The following is a 23,157-nucleotide window of genomic DNA, read 5'->3' on the forward strand; positions in this document are numbered from 1 at the left end:
TGGCTGGACAATAATCTATGCAATGGTCATCAAATTACCAAAGTGGCTGTTACCTGCTTCATTATCTTGAGACGGCTTAAAAAATCCTAGTATGTCTTCTGTCTTCGGCCCACCTGACAGTCATCCAGGCCCTGGTCATCCCGAGGCTTGATTACGGAAACATTTACCTATGGGTCTCAAAGTACCTTCTTAGTTGACTCCAGATAGTGCAGAACGCAGTGGCAAGACTCCTACTTCGTCCCCCCCGGCCCCCAAGTTCCATCCCACTGCTAGCTTGCTCCACAATCTGCGCTGGCTGCCAATAGAACATTGAGTTCAAATCAAGGCATTATGCTATGTGCACAGATGTCTCTCAAATTCTGGTTCCTCCTATTTAAGATCACTTGTGACACCATACACACCCAACCAGTCCTTGCGTTCTAGTAATCGGAATCTCACTGCAGTTCCTAGAGTTAGGAGATCTAGGCAAGGAGGCCGAACATATTACTTAATAGGTCCAAAGCTATGGAACCCTCTTCCCCTGATCTGAGAGCCTTTAGCTCACTCTCAGTCTTCAGTAGGAGGCTTAAAACCTGGTTGTTTTAATCCTTGACATCAGGAGCAGCTCACGTTGTGTCTTGGGGTACCTTTACTGTGCCCCTCTTCCCTCAGACAACTGAATACCGTTTAATTGTGAGGTTACCCTCTTCTTCCACATCAGCTATATTGAAGCAACAGTAACCCTCTTCTTTCACATCACTCGACAACTAGCATAACGCTACACCTGCACCTGGTCCTCATGGGACACACTTGCCTTCACATATCTGTGAAGGCAAGAGTGTCCCACGAGGAGCGGTATGCTGGTTGTCGAGTGATGTGAAAGAAGAGGGTTACTGTTGCTTCAATATAGCTCCTTCCTGAGTCCACCGCCTGTCTCTCCTAGGTTCCATACAGTTCTTTTCATTCCGAAATATAGTTGTCCAGAAAAGTGTGGACGATGTCCTGCTGATTGCAATTTGTTTTACGTTAATTGCCAGCGTACCAGAACTGATATATATATATGATACACCTAGTGATGGATGCCTGCCAAGCAACCAGCAAGCACTTTAAATGGTAGGTATGGCCATGTTGATTATTTGCGTTTTTAATTCTGACCATGAAGTTTATGACTGTACTTAACTAAGCCAACTGGGGGGAAAATGAGTAGTTAATTTGCACTTTATGTAAAAAAAACATGTTTTTCAGAATGATCATTGCTTTTGTAAATAATCAAGCAGATAATAGCTCAAGGGATATGTTCGGTAATCCCCAATCATATTTTATCACACACCCCTAACCTGTTATTACTGACCAAAATGTTCTAAATGGCTGCACTGATTTACTAAGCCTGAACTATGGCAATCCTTGTATAGTTTCCTTGCATATCTTCTGCTGTTATCGGGTCAGAGGTCGGAATTCAGCCCCTCAGGATCTCCCCCAGCTACTGGCCCATGTGTGTAATCCCACCTTTGCGGGGCTACCCTATATACCTTTATCACTTACGATGTCTTCTGACGTGAGGAGGGGTCATTTGGCTCCTGTGTTGTTACAAAAATGTGTAAACAATTTCCTTTGCCAAATCATCCAGAATTTAGGGAAGCAAATGCTACTTTTTGCTTCTTCAGTCCAAGGCAGGTCTCCGCCAGGTCATCTTGCCTTGCAGCCCCAGTTACAATGCATGCATCAGATAGGTAGAAAGTGCTCATTCTTTGTCTTGTTAATTTGAACGGTGCCAGAAAACATGGCGATCGAGCACAGCCTTGTTAGAAGTGCCATTCAAACAGTCCACTTTTCCACGCCTACTAAATGCATATTAAATGTAGTCATATTTACACCAGTCAAGTCTACCTGGCATGCATCATTCGTTATTATCACACAAAAGCCCTGGCACACTTGACTCTAGTTTCATAGTATCTGGTATTTTACAGGAGTTTGGGCTTCTTTCCCCACATAGCTAGGAATATTTTTGTGAGAGGCAGACTTTGCTCATGTGGTGATTTGTCTTCTTTCTCAAGAGCAGTGGTGCTCAGGTCTTTCTTTTCAGTTCATGATGCCTTAGCCACAGCTTTAAACCCAGAAGGATTGCTAGGGAGAAATACAGGCTTGTATTTAAACCATGGTGGAAGGCAGACATGCTAATGATATTCACCATTCCTTCATGAGTTGGGTGTGTTCATGCACAGGTTTGTGTATTCGTAGGGGGAAGTATTCCATCTTGTATCAGACAGTTATGTAATCACTACTTCCAGCCATGTTTGTTCAAACTGATATTCACTAACATTTGCAATTGTTCTCTCTGCTCTTTGCTTGCGGCTCCACAATTCCTCTTCTTTTTAGTGAATCTTTTTATTAAGTTTTTATGTGAATGCAACACCATCACACTCACCTTACAGCATGTACAGATAGAAGTAGAGAAGAGTTGGTCCCCTTTGGTAGCCCTCCATTCAGCATTCTATCTTAATACACTTTAGAGGGTTAGTCCTGGAAGGTCCATTTGTGTGGTGAGGTATGGTCTGAGTGCATGGCGGGGTTGTAAGAATGGGAAAATTGTGTACGTTTGATACAAAATTCCTCCTTGAGATCTAAGTAGGGTTTAATGTCTGTGCTGGAAATTACGTAGCCAAGCAAGTAGACTCCAGTCAATCCTGGAGAAATGCCTTGAGAGAGACATCCCCATACTGATGGGGGACCTCAATGCCAAGATTAGAAGCAACACCACTGAGTGCGAAGTCATGGGCAAGCATGGCCTTGGCGATATCTATGAGAATGATGAAAGGCTCGCAGATCTCTGTGACCAGAACAGTCTGGTGATAGGCGGTAGCGTATTCCTACACAAAAGAATACACAAGGCAACATGGGTGTCACCAGACCATCCAACAGAGAATCATATTGACCATATCTGCATTTCCAAGAAGTACCGGAGGTCCTTGCAGGATGTGAGAGTGATGATAGGAAAAGACATGGAGTCAGACCTTGTCGAGGTCAGGCTAAAGGTGAAGAAAGCATGGATTGAACGGACAAACCAACACTAGTAATATAACACCGCTCTCCTAAAGGACACATAGAAATGGAGTGAATACTCAGTCACTCTCAGTAACAAGTTTCAAGTCCTGCAAGAACTAGAGGACGACAGAGACCCAGTAGAAAGTCAGTGGGAGAAGATCAAAGAAACAGTGACATCATCCTGCCAGGAGGTACTGGGTCCCAAGAAACACCAGCAAAAAGAATGGATCTCCACCAAGACTCTCTTCAAAATCCCCACGAGAAAGTAAAAGAAAGCTAAAGTCAACACCAGCCAAACTAGTGCAGAAAGCTCAAGGCGAATACACCAGAAACAAAAAGGAATCAAAGAGAAGCTTAAGAGCAAACAAACAATGCTTCATCAATGGTCTTGCTACAAAGCCAGAGTGCAGCAAACCATGGAAACATGAAAGAGTTCTATGCAACAATGAAGATGGGTGGAGCACTTTGAAGAACTGCGGAATCAGCCCATGCCACAGTCTCCACCAGACATACTGCCAGCTGTCATGGACTTGCAAATCAACTGCAGCATACCAACCAAGGAGTAAATACAGCAAGTCATCAAACATCTGAGAAATAGGAACGCAGCAGGACCTGCCAACATTTCTGCAGAGCCACTGAAGGAAGACATTGAAACATCAGTAGACAGCTCTACCCCATGTTTGAAAGGATCTGTGAAGAGGAAAATGTGCCATCAGACTGGAAGGAGGGATATCTGATCAAGATCCCCAAGAAAGATACCCTGAATAATTGTGCAAGCTACAGAGGGATAGCTCTTCTATCAAACCCAGGCAAAGTGTTCAAAGAGTCATCCAGAACAGAATAAAGGAGCAAGTCGACACTCAGTTACGTGACTAGCAAGCTGGCATTCACAAGGATATATCCTGCACAGAGCAGATTGCAACACTGTGCATCATAATGGAGCAGTCGATGGAATGGAACTCCCCTCTCTATGTCAACTTCATCGACTGTAAGAAGGCATTCAACAACTTGGCAGGGAGACTCTTTGGAAACTCCTCTGCCACTACGGTGTGCCAGATAAAGTCATACGATTCATCAGGAACTCTTACGAAATGAATAAATGAAATGATTGTAGTGTCAGCCACCAGGCAATAAGGCGCCATGATGGCATTGGTTGGGGCCTTTGAGCTTTACCACTGCCATGGTCTCTACAGCAGTGTCACAACACCGTGCATGAAAACTCAGGCTCAAACCATACAGAAAACCCAATATGATAAGAAAAGGAAATTGAGGGTATTGTCGGTTGGGGAGCCCATCCTGTTTTAGTTGCCATCCTCCGATCAGAAATTGATATGTCAATGACAAGGCCTATACACGGTGGTGGGACAAGTAACTCCTGTTACCATATTGAGGCACAGGGTGAAGACTGATTTGCATATAGCTGGGTCTGAACTGGGGTGGCAAAGTGAGCTGAAGAACCATGTTGGATTCAACCAAGATCTGTGACTGGCGGTGAGTGTCTGCAAAGTTTCAGCGCTTTGTCCATTATCTCCTTGTGTTTGCTTTGTTTGCCCTAAGTTGGCAGGGTATGCCCGGATGTGGGTCCCTTGCTCACTTGCGGCTGGATTCAAGCCAGCCTTGCTGATGAAGGGTGTTACCGCGGCACCGGTCCAAGGGTGCTTGTTTCCGGTCCAGGGAAGACCTGGCTTGGCAGTTTGGGCTGGACTGTCCCCATGATGCACAGGGTCAAGACTGATTTGCATATAGCTGTGTTTGAACTGGGGTGGCAAAGTGAGCTGAAGAACGATGATGGATTTAACCCAGATCTGTGACTGGGGGTGAGTGTCTGAAAAGTTTCAGCACTTCGCCCATCATCTCCTTGTGTTTACTTACCATATTGAAACAATACAGAAAGGAAACAATGCCAGATTTATCACATAAATCTTCTAAAAAAGTGGGAAGGACCCCTCCCCGTCCTGTTTGAGGGCCCAGGAGAAGAGGACGCATTGTTCTTCCAATGCATTGATCCAGTACGTCCGGAACCCCTGGGTTGACAGAACACTTGGAACCCCTCCAAGAGGTGTTTTCCCTGCTTCCAGGAAGGACCTCCATTATACAGCAGTCTATAGACACTAAAGCCGGAGCGAAAGTGGGCCTGAGATTATTGGAGACAGAGTAATATCATGGTGTAATCCATATCTAGGCTGTCACCTGTAAACAGCACTTAATACCGGACGCGTTCGTGGTCAGCATCATTTAACTTCCTCAGCTGATAGCGGTCAAGTGACACGCTATTGTTTGATGATCTTCAATCCTAGTGGGGATTTGATAAGCTTATCAATGTGCGTCACTCTAAAATGGGACTCATAGCACTTAGCAGGTTTCTGTTTGCACAAGCTGAGGCAGGAGAAAGGAGCTGTGGGCCTGGCCAGTGTTATATTGCTCATTTCTACTTTTCATCTTCCAGCTGGTGAAAGGTGTTTTTTTGAAAAAAGGAGGCATGGGTCTGACCTATGGGGTTATTTCTAATGCCTCAGCTCACTGTTATCGTATAGCTTGGGAGAACAGAAAGTAGCTTTAGTCTGTCTGGTGGGGATACACTATAACCTCTATTACTATTGAGCTTGTAATAGATTTGTTTGCACTAACTTAGGTCTGAGTGCTGGTCTGCATTCGGAGTCTTAAGGATGCTGTTAGCCTTAAGGTGGTCTTCCCCAAAACACTTTTCCTTGCTCCTCCATTTCTGCTGATCTCGTTTTTGTTGGCCTTAGAATTCTGTGCACTTTACCACTGCTAACCAGTGCAAAAGTGCATGTTCTCATTGCCTAAAACATGGTAACAATGATAACACCCAATTGGCACATTTAATTTACTTGTAAGTCCCTAGTACAGTGGCACTACACGTACCCAGGGCCTATAAATTAAATGCTACTAGTGGGCCTGCGGCACTGAATGCGTTACCTACTTAAGTAGCCTTTTAAATATGTCTCATACCTTGCATCTCAAAGTGTGTGTGCTGTTTTAAATTGCCATTTCGACCTGGCAAAATAAACCTTTTGAAAGGCCCAAATCTTCCCTTTTGATACATTTAAGTCACCCCTAGGGTAGGCCCTACAAAGTCCATAGGGCAGGATGCCGTGTGTTTAAAAGTTGGACATGTACTTTTAACTTTTACATATCCTGGTAGTGAAAAACTCTTAAATTTGTTTTTCACTACTGCAGTCTTCCTCTCTCATAGGATAACAGTAGGTTGCCTTATTACATTTAATACACGCTAACTTTCAATTGAGGGGAGCAAGTAGGAATGTCGAGTTTGGTGTCTAAAGAATTGTAATTTAAAATCCCCTTTAATGGTAAAGTTTGATTTTAAGTCACAATTCTGAAAATGGCAGTTTTAGAAAGTTGAATCCACAAAAGAGGGCTGCCCCTAAAATGTGTTCCTAAGGGTGTCTACAGAGTTAGGGGGAGATGCGTTACCATTAGGAGCATCTCATAAAAAGTTACGGACTGGCCTCACACAACGCCCTGTGTCATGCTTCATCATCGGCTGCCCTCGCCCTCTAAAAACTTGGTTTGATAGAGGGCGGGCATACACCTGGAGACAGGGATGCACTTCTAAATCTAAGTGATGGCCGTGGGGGAGTGAAAAAGTGTATTAAAAACCAGGGATCAAAAGTATGGTGGTTAAAAGAAGTGATCGGTGGTATGGGACGTTACTCTCCCTTCACCGTGTTATATAGGGTCTGTTATATAGGGTCGACATGTTTCTGCTTCCGTGTCCCCGAAGGGTATGTAGCATTCTTCAGGACCAAAGGGGAGGATGTTACCTTAAGGTCCACCTACTGGCACCTGGTGTCAGAGTGAATGGACCTGCCTCTAGTGTATGAAGGGGCTGTGATTAGAATTACCCTTCTCGGTGTAGTACCCTAGTAAGTGACTCTGTAGAAAAGGAAACAAAAAGGAACAAAACATACACACCAACGTGTGAGTATGTAGAAAGCTAGTACATTGTACCATCCATGCAGCGCCATACCTATTGCGTGCGTGGTTTGGTCTTTATGAGACACGTGACATGTACACGTGTATCCTTGCAACCAAAGAAAAGACTGATTGAGAACCTTACCCTATAGTCTAGCCTACTCGCTCCATGGGAGGGCAGAGGTGGAAGGACCTACTTTGACTTTCTGAAAACAAGAGACATAACACAGCCACATGTGGTGAAATGTTTCTACATCCCAACTTAAAAGCTGATAGTTTGGAGAAAAGGACTTCCACAAAGGCAGAGATCCAAGTACTGTGGGATCCAAGCAAAGTGGAGCACCCACACACTCATTCAACATCATGCACACTCTTACTGTCTTTCTTCAGTGCTTCCAGCTGCTTTCCCTGAGGCGTCCTCTCGGTCTCCCCGTCGATGGGAACTGAAGGGAAACCCAGGGGTATATATACTTTAGTAAAGTGGTTAATTGGTTTGGCAACGAGCGTTAAGTGGAGACAACAGGTGTGTTTCCTGTGTCCTCCTCGTATGTGCCTGGCTGCCTGGGGCTGGGCGTATCATAGCGATAGTGTATCCATTGGCCTGTCGGCGAGAGAAGGAAAAAAGGGGCTCTATTCTGCGCATGCGCGTTATGAAATTAGCGAGGCGGATTGCCCTTGAAGCTCTAATAACAGTATTAGATGTGGATTCATAAGGGGCCTGATCCACTAGTGCGGGCATAACTATAGTTACTCTATTACCGCACTCGCTGTCACGGAAAAAGAGAAAAGAGACATCTGCCCGCGGACGAGCGGGAAGTGTCTCAATGGTGCGCCTGCGCATTAGTGTATGCGGCGGGCACATTACTGACACGGTTATTGCTGCACATGCGTAGTGTGGTAAAAAGTCACTGTGCCCAGATAATGAAAACATGCCCTGATAGGAACTCTGTTAAAAAGATGGCAAAGTTACCACTCCCGATGCGCAGTGTGATATGAGGCGCTATATTTGGAAGGTGAGTCAAAGCCCCATAATGGACAATGATCAAAATGATGGCATTTCACATGTCTCAGTTCATGTGAGAGAGATGGTAGTGCTTGAGGATTACACAGGTATAGGAGTGTTGCACCCTGCTTTTGACTATACTATCTTCGGTTTGAACCCTGCTTGGTCAAAATGCTGAATCACATAGACCACTCAGCTAGGGCACCAGTTGGTTTTAGTAGTTGAAGGCATGTGCCTCCCCTCCAGGGCTGGCCGGGTAGGAGGGGATGTTTCGCAGACTATGCAGCAATCTTTGGTATGACGCTGTATCATTCAGTTTGCAAGTTGCAGCCATGGGATTTCGTCATTCAGGCCCTTCTCCCAGCTGCGAAGTCTGTAAACCCACCGTTGTTCTCGGAGGTGTAACTGTCTGGCGGTGTCAGCTCTCTGTCTGTTCATAACCTCTAGTACAACCCACTTGAGGTCCTGGTCGCTGTGACCTTTGTCAGTAAAATGTTTTGTGAGCTTTGTGTTTGTCTTCCTGCACCGGATCGTACTGTGGTGTTCACTGACTCGCACCTTCACTTTCCTATTGGTAGTGCTGACATATTTCAGGTTGCATGGGCATGATATTAGATAAACCACGCACTCCGTGTTGCAATTGCTGAAGTTCTTTCGTTTCCAGGGGTTGCCCGTGCCAATATTGACTTCCTTCGTGATGGTAGTTAGTTGACAGCACACACAATTCCCACATGGGTAGTGACCCATTGGTTTAGGTTGGCTCCATGGGGTCATTTGATTGTCACCAGGTTCTTAAGTTATTTTAGAGTGAACCAAGTTGTCCCTAAGGTTCCTGCTACGTTTGTAAGCGAAAAGGGGGGGCTCCCACTTCCGGCTTCCGCTGTTAAGGATTGACCATTTTTTTCTAATGATGTTTTGGATTTTGTTAGACATGGGTGTGTATGTTGTTTCACAAACTATACGGTCACCCTGTTCTTTCCATGTGGTTTCCAGGAGCGCATCCCTGTCATTGTTCCTCGCCCTCTTTTTTGCTCGTCTGACCATTTTCTTGGGATAATGTCTCTCAAGGAGTTTGCTCTCCAGTTGTTCTGCCTGTGCTTGGAAAGTGTTGAGCTCAAAACAATTTCTTTGGATACTAAGGACTTGACCCACAGGTAGCTTTTCCCGAAGAGCTTTTGGATGGTAACTCTCGTACAGGAGCAGGCTATTCCTGTCAGTTTGTTTAACATGGACTTTGGTGGAGAGCCCTTTTGTTGTTAAGGTGATATCCAGGTCCAAAAAAAACGCATGTTTTTTATCAATGGTGTGTGTGAAACTGAGGTGGGGGTCTTTGCTGTTGATCCACTCCACAAATCGTGTTGCTTCCTCCTTTGTGCCCTCCCAGATCCCAAGAATGTCATCTATGTGCTGTTTCCAGGTCTTCATCTGAGGCATGAAGGGGTTAGAGGGGTTGAAGATATAGTCCTCCTCAAACTGATGGACATAAAGGCATGCCATGCTCGGCGCAAACGTGCTGCCCATGGACGTGCCCTTTACTTGATAGTATAAGGTGTCCTCAAACTCCAAAAAATTCTCAGTGAGCGCTAGTTAAGCGCACTTCATAATGAAGTGAATGGGTGTTATGTATGCCCAGTCCTGCTCTTGTAGTATCCGCTCAACCACCTCCAGAGTGCGTCCCTGAGGAATGCTCGTGAAGAGCGCCTCGATGTTCATAGTTATGAACATGTCTGTGTCGGTGTTTGTTTCCATGTCTCTAGGTTTACACAGTACATCCTTAGTGTCTCTCAGACAGGACCGTGATCTTTGCACAATTGGTTTCAAGGACCAGTCGTAAAACTGCGAGAGGGGTTCCAGTGCTGATCCTATCCCCGACACTATCGGTCTCCCCGGTGGTGGTGATTTGTTTTTATGAATTTTGGGGAGTGTGTAGAATCTGGGTGTCCTCGGGTCTGTATTCACCTGAAAATCAGCCTCATGTTTAGTTAGCCAGTCGTGGGTCTCGGTGACCATTGCCTTAATCTTGTTCATGATCCATGGTGTCAGGTTTACTTGGTGTACCTTGTAGCTCGTCGCATCTGGTAGGAGGCGTAGGCATTCCTCCTTGTACATGGTGTAGCCCATAAGGACTATAGCACCCCCCTTGTCGGCCGGTTTAACGACCAACTCACGGTTATTCTTCAGTTGTTCAAGGGCCGTCCTCTGTTCTCTGGTCATATTCTGGAAACACCTTGTGTTGTTAAAATCAATCCTCTAAAATCATCAGGCGCACCATTGAGACACTTCCCGCTCGCCCGCGGGCAGATGTCTCTTTTCTCTTTTTCCGTGACAGCGAGTGTGGTAATAGAGTGCCTATAGTTATGCCCGCTCTAGTGGATCAGGCCCCTTATGAATCCACATCTAATACTGTTATTAGAGCTCCAAGGGCAATCCGCCTTGCTAATTTCATAATGCGCATGCGCGGAATAGAGCCCCTTTTTTCCTCCTCTCGCCTACAGGCCAATGGATACACTATCGCTATGATATGCCCAGCCCCAGGCAGCCAGCCACATACGAGGAGGACACAGGAAACACACCTGTTGTCTCCACTTAACGCTCGTTGCCAAACCAATTAACCACTTTACTAAAGTATATATACCCCCGGGTTTCCCTTCTGTTCCCATCGACGGGGAGACCGAGAGGACGCCTCAGGGAAAGCAGCTGGAAGCACTGAGGAAAGACAGTAAGAGTGTGCATGATGTTGAATGAGTGTGTGGGTGCTCCACTTTGCTGGGATCCCACAGTACTTGGATCTCTGCCTTTGTGGAAGTCCTTTTCTCCAAACTATCAGCTTTTAAGTTGGGATGTAGAAACCTTTCACCACATGTGGCTGTGTTATGTCTCTTGTTTTCAGAAAGTCAAAGTAGGTCCTTCCACCGCTGCCCTCCCATGGAGCGAGTAGGTTAGACTATAGGGTAAGGTTCTCAATCAGTCTTTTCTTTGGTTGCAAGGATACACGTGTACGTGTCACGTGTCTCATAAAGACCAAACCACGCACGCAATAGGTATGGCGCTGCATGGATAGTACAATGTACTAGTTTTCTACATACTCACACGTTGATGTGTATGTTTTGTTCCTTTTTGTTTCCTTTTCTACAGAGACACTTACTAGGGTACTACACCGAGAAGGGTAATTCTAATCACAGCCCCTTCATACACTAGAGGCAGGTCCATTCACTCTGACACCAGGTGCCAGTAGGTGGACCTTAAGGTAACATCCTCCCCTTTGGTCCTGAAGAATGCTACATACCCTTCGGGGACACGGAAGCAGAAATATGTCGACCCTATATCACAGACCCTATAACACGGTGAAGGGAGATTACCGTCCCATACCACCCATCACTTCTTTTAACCACCATACCTTGATCCCTGAATAAACTTTAGATATGGACAAGGGTAAGGGTTTTTAATACACTTTTTCACTCCCCCATGGCCATCACTTAGATTTAGAAGTGCATCCCTGTCTCCAGGTGTGTGCCCGCCCTCTATCAAACCAAGTTTTTAGAGGGCGAGGACAGCCGATGATGAAGCATGACACTGGGCGGTGTGTGAGGCCAGGCCGTAACTTTTTATGAGGTGCCCCCAATGGTAACGCATCGGCCCCTAATTCTGTAGACACCCTTAGGAACACATTTTAGGGGCAGCCCTCTTTTGTGGATTCATAGTAGAGTGGAGGCTGGCTTGCCCCTAAGCCCCGTGCCTCTGGTTCCCACCGTTGGCGAACGCTAAGGTTAGTGTGTGTGGAGTTTTAGAAAGTTGTCATTTTCTTGTCCCAACCATTTGGTGCCTAAAGCCTGTATACTGGGTCACATGACTTGGTTTGGTTGGCAGTTGGTCTTTGTCTATTGCTCCCAGACAGGGAGACAATGGGGGGATATGCGTTGGTGGGATGGGCCATCTCTGACTTGATAGTGGGGTGAATCTGTCATCTACCACACTTGTACATCCCAAAGCCACTGCCTGAGCACACTTACAAAGTGTTTGACTCTACTCTTTTGTGTCCCCAGACAAGCTGGGACCAGGGTAGGGAGGCAGGAAATTCCTAACACCTCTGGGGGTGGAAACCTCCAGAACCTTCTACTGCTTCAAAGCTGGCACCAAGTATAAATACTGGACCTAGATCCAACTCTTCAGTACACCTCTGGACCTGTAGAAGCCTCAGAAGGACTGCTGTGCTGCAAGAAGGACTGCTACTCTGTTGGTCTACTGCCTGAGTGAGAATGAGTGGACCTGCATCTTGAACCTACCACCAGAGTGACTCCAAGGGCTAGTTGCCTGGCCTCCTGATCAGAGCCTAATGGACAGAAAAGGCGCCAACATCTTTGAACCGAGTACCAAGACTCAATCTGCTATGAGTCTTGCCCCCCAAGTGGTGCCACCCCAGTCCAGGACCCTTGGAAGTGGGTCTGAAGGTGCTCTGCCAACCCAGCTGTGATCCTGTGAGCAGTACCGATGCAGCGCAATGCATCTGTTTGCAGCAGAATTGCCAATACGAAACGCATCGCTGACACCGGACCTCGCATCACAGCTCACAGTTTGCTGGGAACCTACGCTAGGCAATGCATCCTTGACGTAGGACTTCACAGAGCAGGGTCCTCATCAACAGCCTCCTTTAAGACGATACAGGACTTCGCATTGCATTCCCGCAGCTTCCTCAGAATCACTGCTGCACGATGCATCATTGACGCAGGATCTTACAACTCTCCGCAATCAGGATCTAAAGTACTTTGTTCAGTCGGCCTAACTTGAATTTTTCCTGAGTCGAGTTTTCACGTTATTACTGTTTGCAGTGCTACATAAAAACTTTACACACTGTGTTAGACCTGTCAGCCTTAAGGTGATTTTCCCTCTAACTTTTTGCCTTGCCCCTTTATTTTTTCTGATCTTGTTTTTACTAGCCTTAGGGCTCTCTGCAGCTTACCTTTGTTAACCTGTGCTAAAGTGCTTGTGCTCTCTTCTCTTAACATGGTAACATTGATGTATACTCAACTGGCATATTTAATTGACTTATTCTTCCCTAGTAAAGTGTAATTACAAGTGCCCAGGGCCTGTAAATTAAATGCTACTAGTGGGACTGCAGCACTGATTGTTGCACTGACTTAAGCAGGCTTTTAAACATGCCTCAGGCCTGCCATGGCAGAGCCCGTGTTTGCAGTTTTAAACTGCCATTTAAAACTGGAAAAATAAACCTTTTGCCTTGTCCAAGCCTTCCTTTTTAATACATATAAGCCACCTGTAGCGTAGGCCCTGGACAGCCTAGAGGGCAGGGTGCAATGTATGTAAAAATCATCAGGACATGTACGTACTGGTAACATTTACATCCCCTGACAGTGAAAAACTCTTAAATCTGTTTTTCTTACTGGAAGGCCAATCTCTTCGATAAGATAACATTGAAGATGCCTTATCACATTTTATAAGTAATTTCCGAAAGTGAAGGGATAACAAGTTCTCGTTTGATGTCCCTGAAATCACAATTTAAAATCCTAACTTATGGTGAAGCCAGTTTTAACTTGTAAGTCTGAAAAGGTCATGTTTAAAAAGTTGCCATTTTCAGGACTTAGTCATTTAGTGCCTGTAGCCTGTCTCTGCTGTACTGCTGAAGAACTGTCACTCTGCTGGATTGGACTCCTGCATTGCTGTGCTGACCTGCTGCCTGCTGCCCTCCTGCCTGGTTGAGAAGGGCTGGACCTGCATCTCTTGAACCCAAAACCCCAGAGTGACTCCAACGGCTAGTTGGCTGGCCTCCTGGCTGGAGCCTCAGGGACAGAAGGCTCCAACAACTTTGCACCTGCACCTGGGCTCTGACATCTGTGATTCTACCCTGCCATGTTGTGCCATACCAGTCCTAGGCCCTTAAAAGGGGACTTAAAGTGCTCTGCCTGCCTCTGTGGATCCAGAGGATGCGACACATCTTCTCTGCTGTGCCACACAATCTTGAGCATCACTGAGCACCGAGCAACTGGTGCATCTCTGTTGGGACTGACACAGCTCCCTGACTGCGTACTGCATCCTCAACTCTAGACATAGCATCACAATCAAGCCACGTCAGCAGAATTTTCGATGACCACGCAGGCCCTCACCTCGCAGAATCTTCGAACCGACACATCGTTTCAGTTAGGTGATGCATCTTCAATGTGAATGTACGCAAGGCTCTGCATACCAGGATTTAAGATACTCTGTTCAGCAGCCTAACTGGGTCCACATAGCCGGCCCACTCTCCATTGCGGTCGGCCTGATCCTGTAACTTTTTCCTGGTCCAGCATGACCACAATATTCACAGTTGGTGCTTTATGCCTTTTGCCACTATTTTCTCTAACACCTTTAAAATTCAATATGTCCTGTTCTACTGATTGGACCTTTGCCATTTTTGTCTTGTTTTATTTATTAAACATTACTGTATTTTTCTAACTCTGTTACTATACACATTGCCTCTGAGTTGAGCTTGACAGCTCTATGCCAAGCTACCAGAGGGTGAGCACAGGTTAATTTAGGGTTTGTTTGTGGCTTCACCCTGAGAAGCATTGTGTTTGCTGCTTGAGAAAGGTTTTGCCTCCCTCCACCAGTAACCCAGTTTCTTACCCATTACCTTTAAGTTAAGCCTGACTGCTTTGTGCAACAAAGCTACTAGAGGTTTGAGCACAGGTTAGTTTGGGGTTGCTTGTAACTTCCCAGTAACTAAAATTGTCATAGCTGCTTGAGCAGGGTTTCACCCCCTCAAACCAGTAACCCAATTTCCTACAGATGCACAGACAGAGGTGTGATAAGAAAGCAGAGTGGTGAGGTAGTGGAGAAATGTGGATACACGGGCGTAGAGATGAAAAGGTGAGGAAATGTGCTAGTGAATGCCAAAATAATCACTAATCGCCCAAGAATGAGGCTAGTGATGGAACTGGTAGAACGAAATTTTGTATACCCCCTCTATTTTGCATGTAAAGACTAATGATATAACTTACTGATTATAATTTTACTAACAGTGTGGTGTGGTATTCTAACTCAACCTTTGCATACACAAATTACACGTGGGAAATTGCTATTTGCATGGCTGAATAACTCAACTAACTAAAATACGTACGCATATTAATAGTAGTATTTGTGGTAATTAGATATCGCATGATTTATGTTGCTTACGTGATGTTTGCATTCTAGGTTGGATCCAAAAGGTAAATATTATCGCTTTAAATGTCGCTATATGCTAGGAAAATACTAATATATAAAGGGATTAGTGAGGGTATAACATTAGAATCATCATTTCTTTGTATTAATTATTCTTTTGTGTTTGTTTCGCTTCAGTTAGCATTTGGGCCTACCACAAAATGGAGTTGAAAATCGAGTTCAGAAGTGGCCACCGTCCGTGAGCGCGATACTTACTGCACAGACTCGGATGGCTCCGTGAACTTCCTGACAAACCCTGTGCACCATGTCCTCGGTCAAGGATAGGATCTTGGTGGACTGCCAAACCCCCGGACAGTAAAAACCGGTTTAAAAGGAACAATTGGATCATACAAGCAAACCTAAAAACATTGTAACATAAGGACTATGTCATCGACGGAAGTGAAACAGCAAAATCCATGAGAAACCATAATGAACAAATATCGGACGTTTAGGTTCAGCCAATCACAGACTTTCTCCGCCTAAAAATGTTTCATGTTATTCCGAAATTTATTATAAAAAGAGTAGTAGAATAGGGAGGGGCGTTCTTGCTGCTTCTTCGGCTCTTCGTGTTCCGGCTTTCCAGACTTGTTCCATTTTCCTGACGTCTATGCTGACAATGACAGATGCTTGCACAATTTCTGGTCCAATGGAGATCTTTGGGACTGTAACGTGCTGAGCAAAGAACTTTCGGACTTTGAGCTTTGGCCTGCTTTATTTGGACATTTTGACGGTTAATTCGATTATGTAGAGCCAATGAATTAGAGAAAATCCAGATAGCAAGAATAGATAAATATAATGACCTGCGATTTGAATTAATTGATCTTGGAATTCTAAATTTTCGATGAAACGAATGCTAATATTAAATTGCAACAAAAATTTAGATAAACAAATATTGATTAACAGAAATTATGAGTTTGTGGTTTTTCGCTAAAGAGAAAACAGGATTCTGAATCTTAAAATGTGTTTTAGCTGGTTCTAAATCACCATCAACCAATCCAACTAATTGGTCCGTCGACCAAGTGGGTGGAGTGCCTTGATGTTTGAGATTAGGAATCTATAGGTGGCGAATGTTAATGTATATTCTGTAAGATAACTTTTTCTTCCCTATAGGTTATAAGGTAACCCCCACATGTCCAGCGGGATATCATCATCCCTCCTGTGTGCAGACTCGTGAGTGGAGACGTGAGTGTTGGTGTTATGGGCCCCACCAATGACTGCATGTGTGAATGAGCTAGTGTGAAGTTGGGTCTGCGACGCAGGGAGGATAGTTGTGTATCTATAAAATTCCCCTTTTTCTCTCCGGTCTCGCGCTGGATCACTAGCAATGGCACTTTTAGCATTTGTATGCATGATTACAAAGTCCACTTCTTCAGCTTGTACCTAGTACCTTCTCTGCTGTGCTAGGCCGCGCTAAGAACTGTGTAGTCCTCAGCGATGGTATAGTTTGAGACCTCAGGGAGAGCTGTGGCTGGCCCAGTATCTCAACATTCTCTGTTCTGTAGAGGTGAAAAGGATTGAAGTACCCCTTGCGTTTACATAGGATAACATGGCCCTGCTTGGTCACCAATCATTATGTAAAATAAGCATCATTGACCTGGAAAATGTTATCAAACGCTGTTAATTTCTGGTAGTATATCTAGCTTGAAATATTAATAGCTAGTATCATTATCATATGATGGTGCCAAGTGGAAAAGGAGGCAAAAATTAAACTTTCTTGGAGATTTGCGTTTTGGAGGATTTCAGAGCTATTCACATCACTTGTCATTCTTACGCTATGTCTGACATGTGGTTGATACTTCTCCAGCCCTACCTTCTATTTAGAGGAACCTGCCTGTTTTGAAGCCTCTTAGTAGCCCCGCTCGCTAGTTTATTGCCGGACACAGTTCAGCACATGTGAGACATGCATTTCACAGTTGTTGTTTGGAAAAACTCGTGTTTTCTCCATTGCTTAGTCCAATCAAAGCAAGGATGGCTGGTACACAGTCAGACACTTGCCATTTACCTTTTTACATGTGGAAGCCACTGGCCCAATTCTATCGACATCTCTCTTATCCTTATAGCCTCTTACTTTCAGAGGCTGAATAAAATTGGATTTCTTTCTTTGTACGATTGCTCAGTGGGTTGAGAACCGGCATTTCCACAATAAAGAATATCAAAAGGCTATTGCTATAACCTAATTGTTGTTGGTTGGTGCATCTTCCCTATTCTTGTTCTGCCTTGCTGCTCAGTCTATGTGATGTCATTTGGAATGTTGAGTGTGTTTGTGTTTGAGGAGATGTCAGTTGGAGCAGATGGGCTGAGCAGCAAGGAGGCTGCTCCTGGTGGGGCACTACATGGATTTTACCATCTTCCAGTTACCTTTATCTGAAGCTGTTACCTTATGAATAAATCAACTACTTGTTTCTTACATGACCTGTCTACGAGACAATCTTCATTTTGACACTGGCGACGATTTGGAAAAACCTACGTGTGTGCTACTTCAAAGGATAATGGTTTATGAAGCTTAAAGGATTTTCAAGAAAAAGGAACTTCAAGAGAACTTACAAACTGGTATTTGAGTAAGCTGGTTTATAGGGACCTGCATGTTGCTGAAGGAAAACTGTACTGGAACTAAGGATCTGATTAAAGAAATTGAAAATTATGAACTGGAATCCCAAGGAAAAGGTAATACTACGGAAACGCCCTGATCTGCCCCACCAGTGTCCTTTGTCAACAGGACAGCCTGCAATCTAGGGCATTTGACTTTCCTCTACTGGTCTGCAAACAGTTACTGTGGAGATTACTGCCATCCTGCTGCCTTGGAAGTGTTTCTCATGCCCTGCTGTCCTTTCTACAGTCATGAGATTGGCAGTAGCAACTGATGTTTGGGAATTGGCACCAGCGACGTATTCTGGGGAAAACCGGCACCTCTGTGATGCGTGACATAAGAAAAATAAAATAAAAAAATAGGCAGAGGCTGTTGGTTTACTAACAGTTTAAGCCTGATTTTTCCATAGATGAAATGCCTTTAACGTTTCCGTGTGTGGCGCATCCTGTTTGTTTTAAGCCTGTGAAGAGAGGCTACTAAAGTGAAGCTGAGGATACTGTATTGTCTACTCCTCGGTACTCCAGAGGAAAGGGAGCGACGGGTTGTGGGGAAAATCGGCACCGCACTCACACTTCAGTAAGTGACTCCTAAAGGGGTGTTATTCACTAACTGTAAGTATTTTTGGCGATTTTGTTGCCCTAATTGGTCACGGTTCCACCGTGACAGTTGAACTGATGACACCCATTCAAACTTGTCACGAGCTCTGTATGGCCTGCGCATACATGACAGAGCGAGCGCAGTCTTACCTGTTCTACTGGCATGTCTTCATTCGATCTTCCTGACGTCTGCTGCCTGACAACATTTCCTTGCTGTTATGGACCTCTTGGTGCACGGTGATGCAGGGAGTCACCCGGCGCGGTGTCACCAGTGTGTGCCATCATCTTGTGGTTAGAACACAGCTACAAGCATGTATTGCGTTTTTAAAGCGCATGTTTTGTTTTCCTGTCCTCCGATCTTCACACACAAGCATTTGGAGCCAGAGGCCAGTATTGGTAACTTGGACAGCATGTTAAGGACTCGTGACGTCGTGGGATCCATTTTGCTCCATTCTACACTTCGAGAAAAGGATCTTTAGGAAAGTAGAACAGGTTGAGGAATTGACAACAAAGAATCTTTTTTTTGGTTGGTCGCTTTACTTCATTTTTTTTGTAGGAGTTAATTGGAAGCTTACGTTGACTGTAACATTGCTGGGAGGACTTCTGCTTCATTTCTGTCATTTCAGGTACTTTCTCATTTTTATTCTTAGTGCAGGGAAGTACACAGTGCACAGTTGAGCAGCTGCATCAGCATGGAAGTACACAGTGCACAGTTGAGGAGCAGTTCTTCACGCTGACTTATTGTTTTTGGCTTCTTTTCATTTTTGTTTGCAGCATATTGCATTGGAACACTTAAAACTCTAACAGTGGATTTGTTTATATGGTTATGCTTCCTGGTGACTTTGACTTCTGGTGTATGGTAGTTCCACTTAACCATCGAGGATATTCTACTTGGGTGAGAGGTCGCTCACCGGCGAGTGCACAGTTTAAATGTTTTACAGTTTTAGTATTAGTATCTCTATTTTAGTCCTATATTCACACTATTTTACAGTGTATTCTTATTGTTTTCTGGGGTAGGGAGTGCCCCAGTCCTGGATCAGAGTTCCCCTATTTTGGTATTGCTTAATTTCTTAGGGAGGTGTGTTCACCTATAGGGAGGTGTTTTTCCCCTATTACGGTGTTTTGAGTTTCAGAGTTTCATAGGGAGGTGTGTTTCCCCTATTACAATGTTCAGTGTGCCATTGGGAGGTGTATTCCCCTATAGGGAGGTATTTTCCCCTATCACAATGTTCAGTGTGCTATTGGGAGGTGTATTCCCCTATAGGGAGGTGTGTTTCCCCTATTACAGTGTTTTGAGTTTCATAGGGCGGTGTGTTTCCCCTATTAAAATGTTCAGTTGAATTGGGAGGTGTATTCCCCTATAGGGAGGTGCGTTCCCCTATTACTGTGAGTTCCCAACTAATGAGTTCCCTAAGAGAGGGGGATGGGGCATTCATTCATTTGCTTAAGATATTTACTTGCATTTATTTGCTTACTCTATTTTCATGAATTTGCTTATGGTATTTTCATGCATTCATTTATTTAATGTTTTTTCTGGATTCGAGTATTTTCTGATTCGATTTCCTTATGTACATTCAATTGCTTAATGCATTTCCTTACTATTTCGTTCAGGATGTTTATCCTTGCTGACGTTAGCAATGTAATTTTGTTCTTTGTGCCTTAATGCATTTAAATCTCTTATCTATCTTCTGGCATTATTTGTGTTTAGTTTCCCTAAGGAAGGGAGATGTGCTATAACCTAATTTTTGTTGGCTGGTGCATCTTCCCTATTCTTGTTCTTTGCCTTGCTGCTCAGTCTATGTGATGTCATTTGGAATGTTGAGTGTGTTTGGCTTGAGGAGATGTCAGTTGGAGCAGATGGGCTGAGCAGCAAGGAGGCTGCTCCTGGTGGGGCACTACATGTATTTTACCATCTTCCAGTTACCTTTATCTGAAGCTTGTACCTTATGAATAAATCAACGACTTGTTTCTTACATGACCTGTCTATGAGACAATCTTTATTTTAACAGCTATATAGGGGTTTAGTGCATTTGCTGCAGAGAACTGTGGATATTAGAGGTCAAAAAATGGGTACCAACCAGTTGTCTAATAATAGCATCTGTTAACAGCAATTTGAGTTAGAGCTACAGAACAGATAGGTTCATTATGAGTTGTTGTTACAATTAATGTACTATTTAAAGATTATAATTTAAACAAATGTCTTATTGCGAGTGGCCCCGAGTTAGGTCAGGTGTTATGTGTTATCTGTAAAAAGCATCTATTACACATTTTAAGCTAAAATAGGGCATGGTGAGCTGGTTTTCTGGGCCTTTTTCTCTCTTTGAATTCTGGAAGGTTTCCTCGGCTGAAATTTAAAGAGGAGTGCGTTTTTACCACACCCAGTTTATACCATGTGCGATAAAACGACAAAACTCATAATTGTGATATGTGCAGTGACAGAAGTCATCTGGCCACTCATAATGAGGGCCTTAAGAACGTGTCCCAACCCCAATCTCTTGGATGCCAATTCCTGCTTTAAATAGCTCAGAAAATATAATTGCATGCGATGGGGACAAAAGAATGAGCTATTCCTACATACATTATTTCTTTAACTAAAATATTCTATAACTGAGGGAGAGGTGTTGTCTAGCGAAGTGTGAATTATATACTTATTCCCATATGCCTTAGTTTTTTACTACAGTTGAGTACACCTGAAAAACAAACAGGTTATGTGTGCATCTCTATAAATAAAACAACACTTACATCTAGATGACCATGTTGAAAAAAAGGAATGCATTCTGTGGTCAGTTTGTTAATTATTCTTTCTTAAGCAGTCACTTGTCTGTCTGGTGTCCACTGTGTATCTTTCACTCCCATTCAATCTCTGCTCTCAAAATAGAGAAGTTTATTCTTATTTTACTTCAGCTTTGAAAACCTTTGCTTGTTGACTGTAAGTAAAGACTTCAAAAATTGCAACTCATTGTGAATGTGAGAAATTGAGTTGTTTTGTTGAGGGGGTGGGAAACCCTACTCAAGCAACAGCACAATCCTTGACAGGGTGAACCACAAAAAGTCACTAAATTAACCTGTGCTAACCCTCTAGTAGCTTGGTACAGAAGCAGTCAGTCTTAAGTTAGGGGCAATGTGTAAATTATTTATGCAGCACTTCCACAGTAAAAAGGTGTAGACTAGTTTAGAAAAAGGGAGCAAATTTAAATAATTTATTAAACATCAAAATTATAAAAATCCAATTAGCAAACTGGAGGTAAGATTTTTTTAAAGTTTAAAGTGAAAAATAGCACCTAAAATATCAACATGCCAATGCAGACATCTAGTCGCACGAGACTGGGGCAAAGTCAAAAGTTATGTCTAACCCCACTGGATCACTGTTCAGATACATGAAGTAGATTCAGCATAGTCTCTGCTTACCTTCGGATTTAGAAGAAATTTTGAAGAGCAATGTCTGAGAAGATAAAGTTTAGTGGGTCAAGGCAGCTGGTGGAGTCTGAAGAGGAAGAGTTATGATCGGTGAGCCACTGGACAAAGTTGTGGGGAAGATTTCTATGTTCAGGCTTAGTCTCTTTTATGGAAGTTGGAAATCTCAATCTCCAGCAGGATGAAGCTGCAGGCTGTAGCCAATGAGGACTTCACAAAGCAAGGTACCTCTTTTGTGAGGAGCCGATAAAAAGGATTTGCTGCTGTGGAGAAGGACATAGCGGGAGCTGCAGCGAAGTCAGGCTGACCGGAAATGTGCTTGGGCAGATCGAAGAGCAGGTATGTTTTGGCAGACAATTCCCAAGTTTTGACTATATGGGCACCTTTAAAACCACTTCATATGGTTTAGCACTGGAGGAGAACCACTTGGAGTGTCAGTACTCTCTCAGGCTGGGTTCAGGTGCAAGTTCAAGATGGTTAGAGCCTTTGCTGTCCTTGGGGCTATGATCAGGAGGCCAACCAACTAGCCCTTGGCGTAACTCTGAAAGTCTTGGGTTCAAGCAGGAAAGCAGGTCTCAAGCAGAGGGTAGTTTTCAAAGGGCAGAAGGCAGGCTTCTGCCAACAGGGCAGTCTTCTGAGAGTCCATCACCGGTTCTAGAAGCGAACTGAAGAGTGGGTCTGAGAGTCCTAATTCGTGCCAGCCTTGAAGTGGAAGAAACTTCTGGAGCTTTACCTCCACAGACGTGTCTGGCATTTCTTACCTCCCTGCCCTGGTCATGGGCTGTCTGTAGTCACAATGGGCTAGTGTGAAGTTATTTGTGTTAGCTGAGTCAGTGTCTTTGAAGTATAAGTGGGGCTGTGCATAGCTCGCCCCCCTCATCCTGCTAGGATGGCCAATTCTGCCAACATCTAGTCCTTCTATTGTGAGATTGTCTGGGAGAAATACAGAAAGGCCACATGCCACCTACAACTAGCCCTGTGACCCAGGAAACAGGCTGCATGCACTAAGTGGTTCGGACCAGAAAATGCCAACATTCTAAAAGTAGCATTTTTAGAATTGTGACTTAAAACCCAACTTTACCATTAAATAGGATTTTAAATTAAAATTCCATGGACACCAAACACGCTATTTCTACCTGCTCCCTTACAAATGGTATCAGTTATTAAATGTAATAAAGTAACCCAATGTTCTCCTATGGAAAGGGTAGGCCTCATCGTAGTGAAAAACAAATTTGCTAATTGTTCACTGCCATGACAGAAAACTTAAAAGTACATGTCCAACTTTTTCAATACAATGCACTCTGCCCTATAGGCTATTCAGGGCCTATCCTAATGTGGCTTATATATATATATATAATATGTATTTAAAAGAGAGTTTTAGGCTTGGGAAA

This window comes from Triturus cristatus, chromosome 4_1, assembly GCF_964204655.1.
Source record: "Triturus cristatus chromosome 4_1, aTriCri1.1, whole genome shotgun sequence".
Lineage (NCBI taxonomy): Eukaryota > Metazoa > Chordata > Amphibia > Caudata > Salamandridae > Triturus > Triturus cristatus.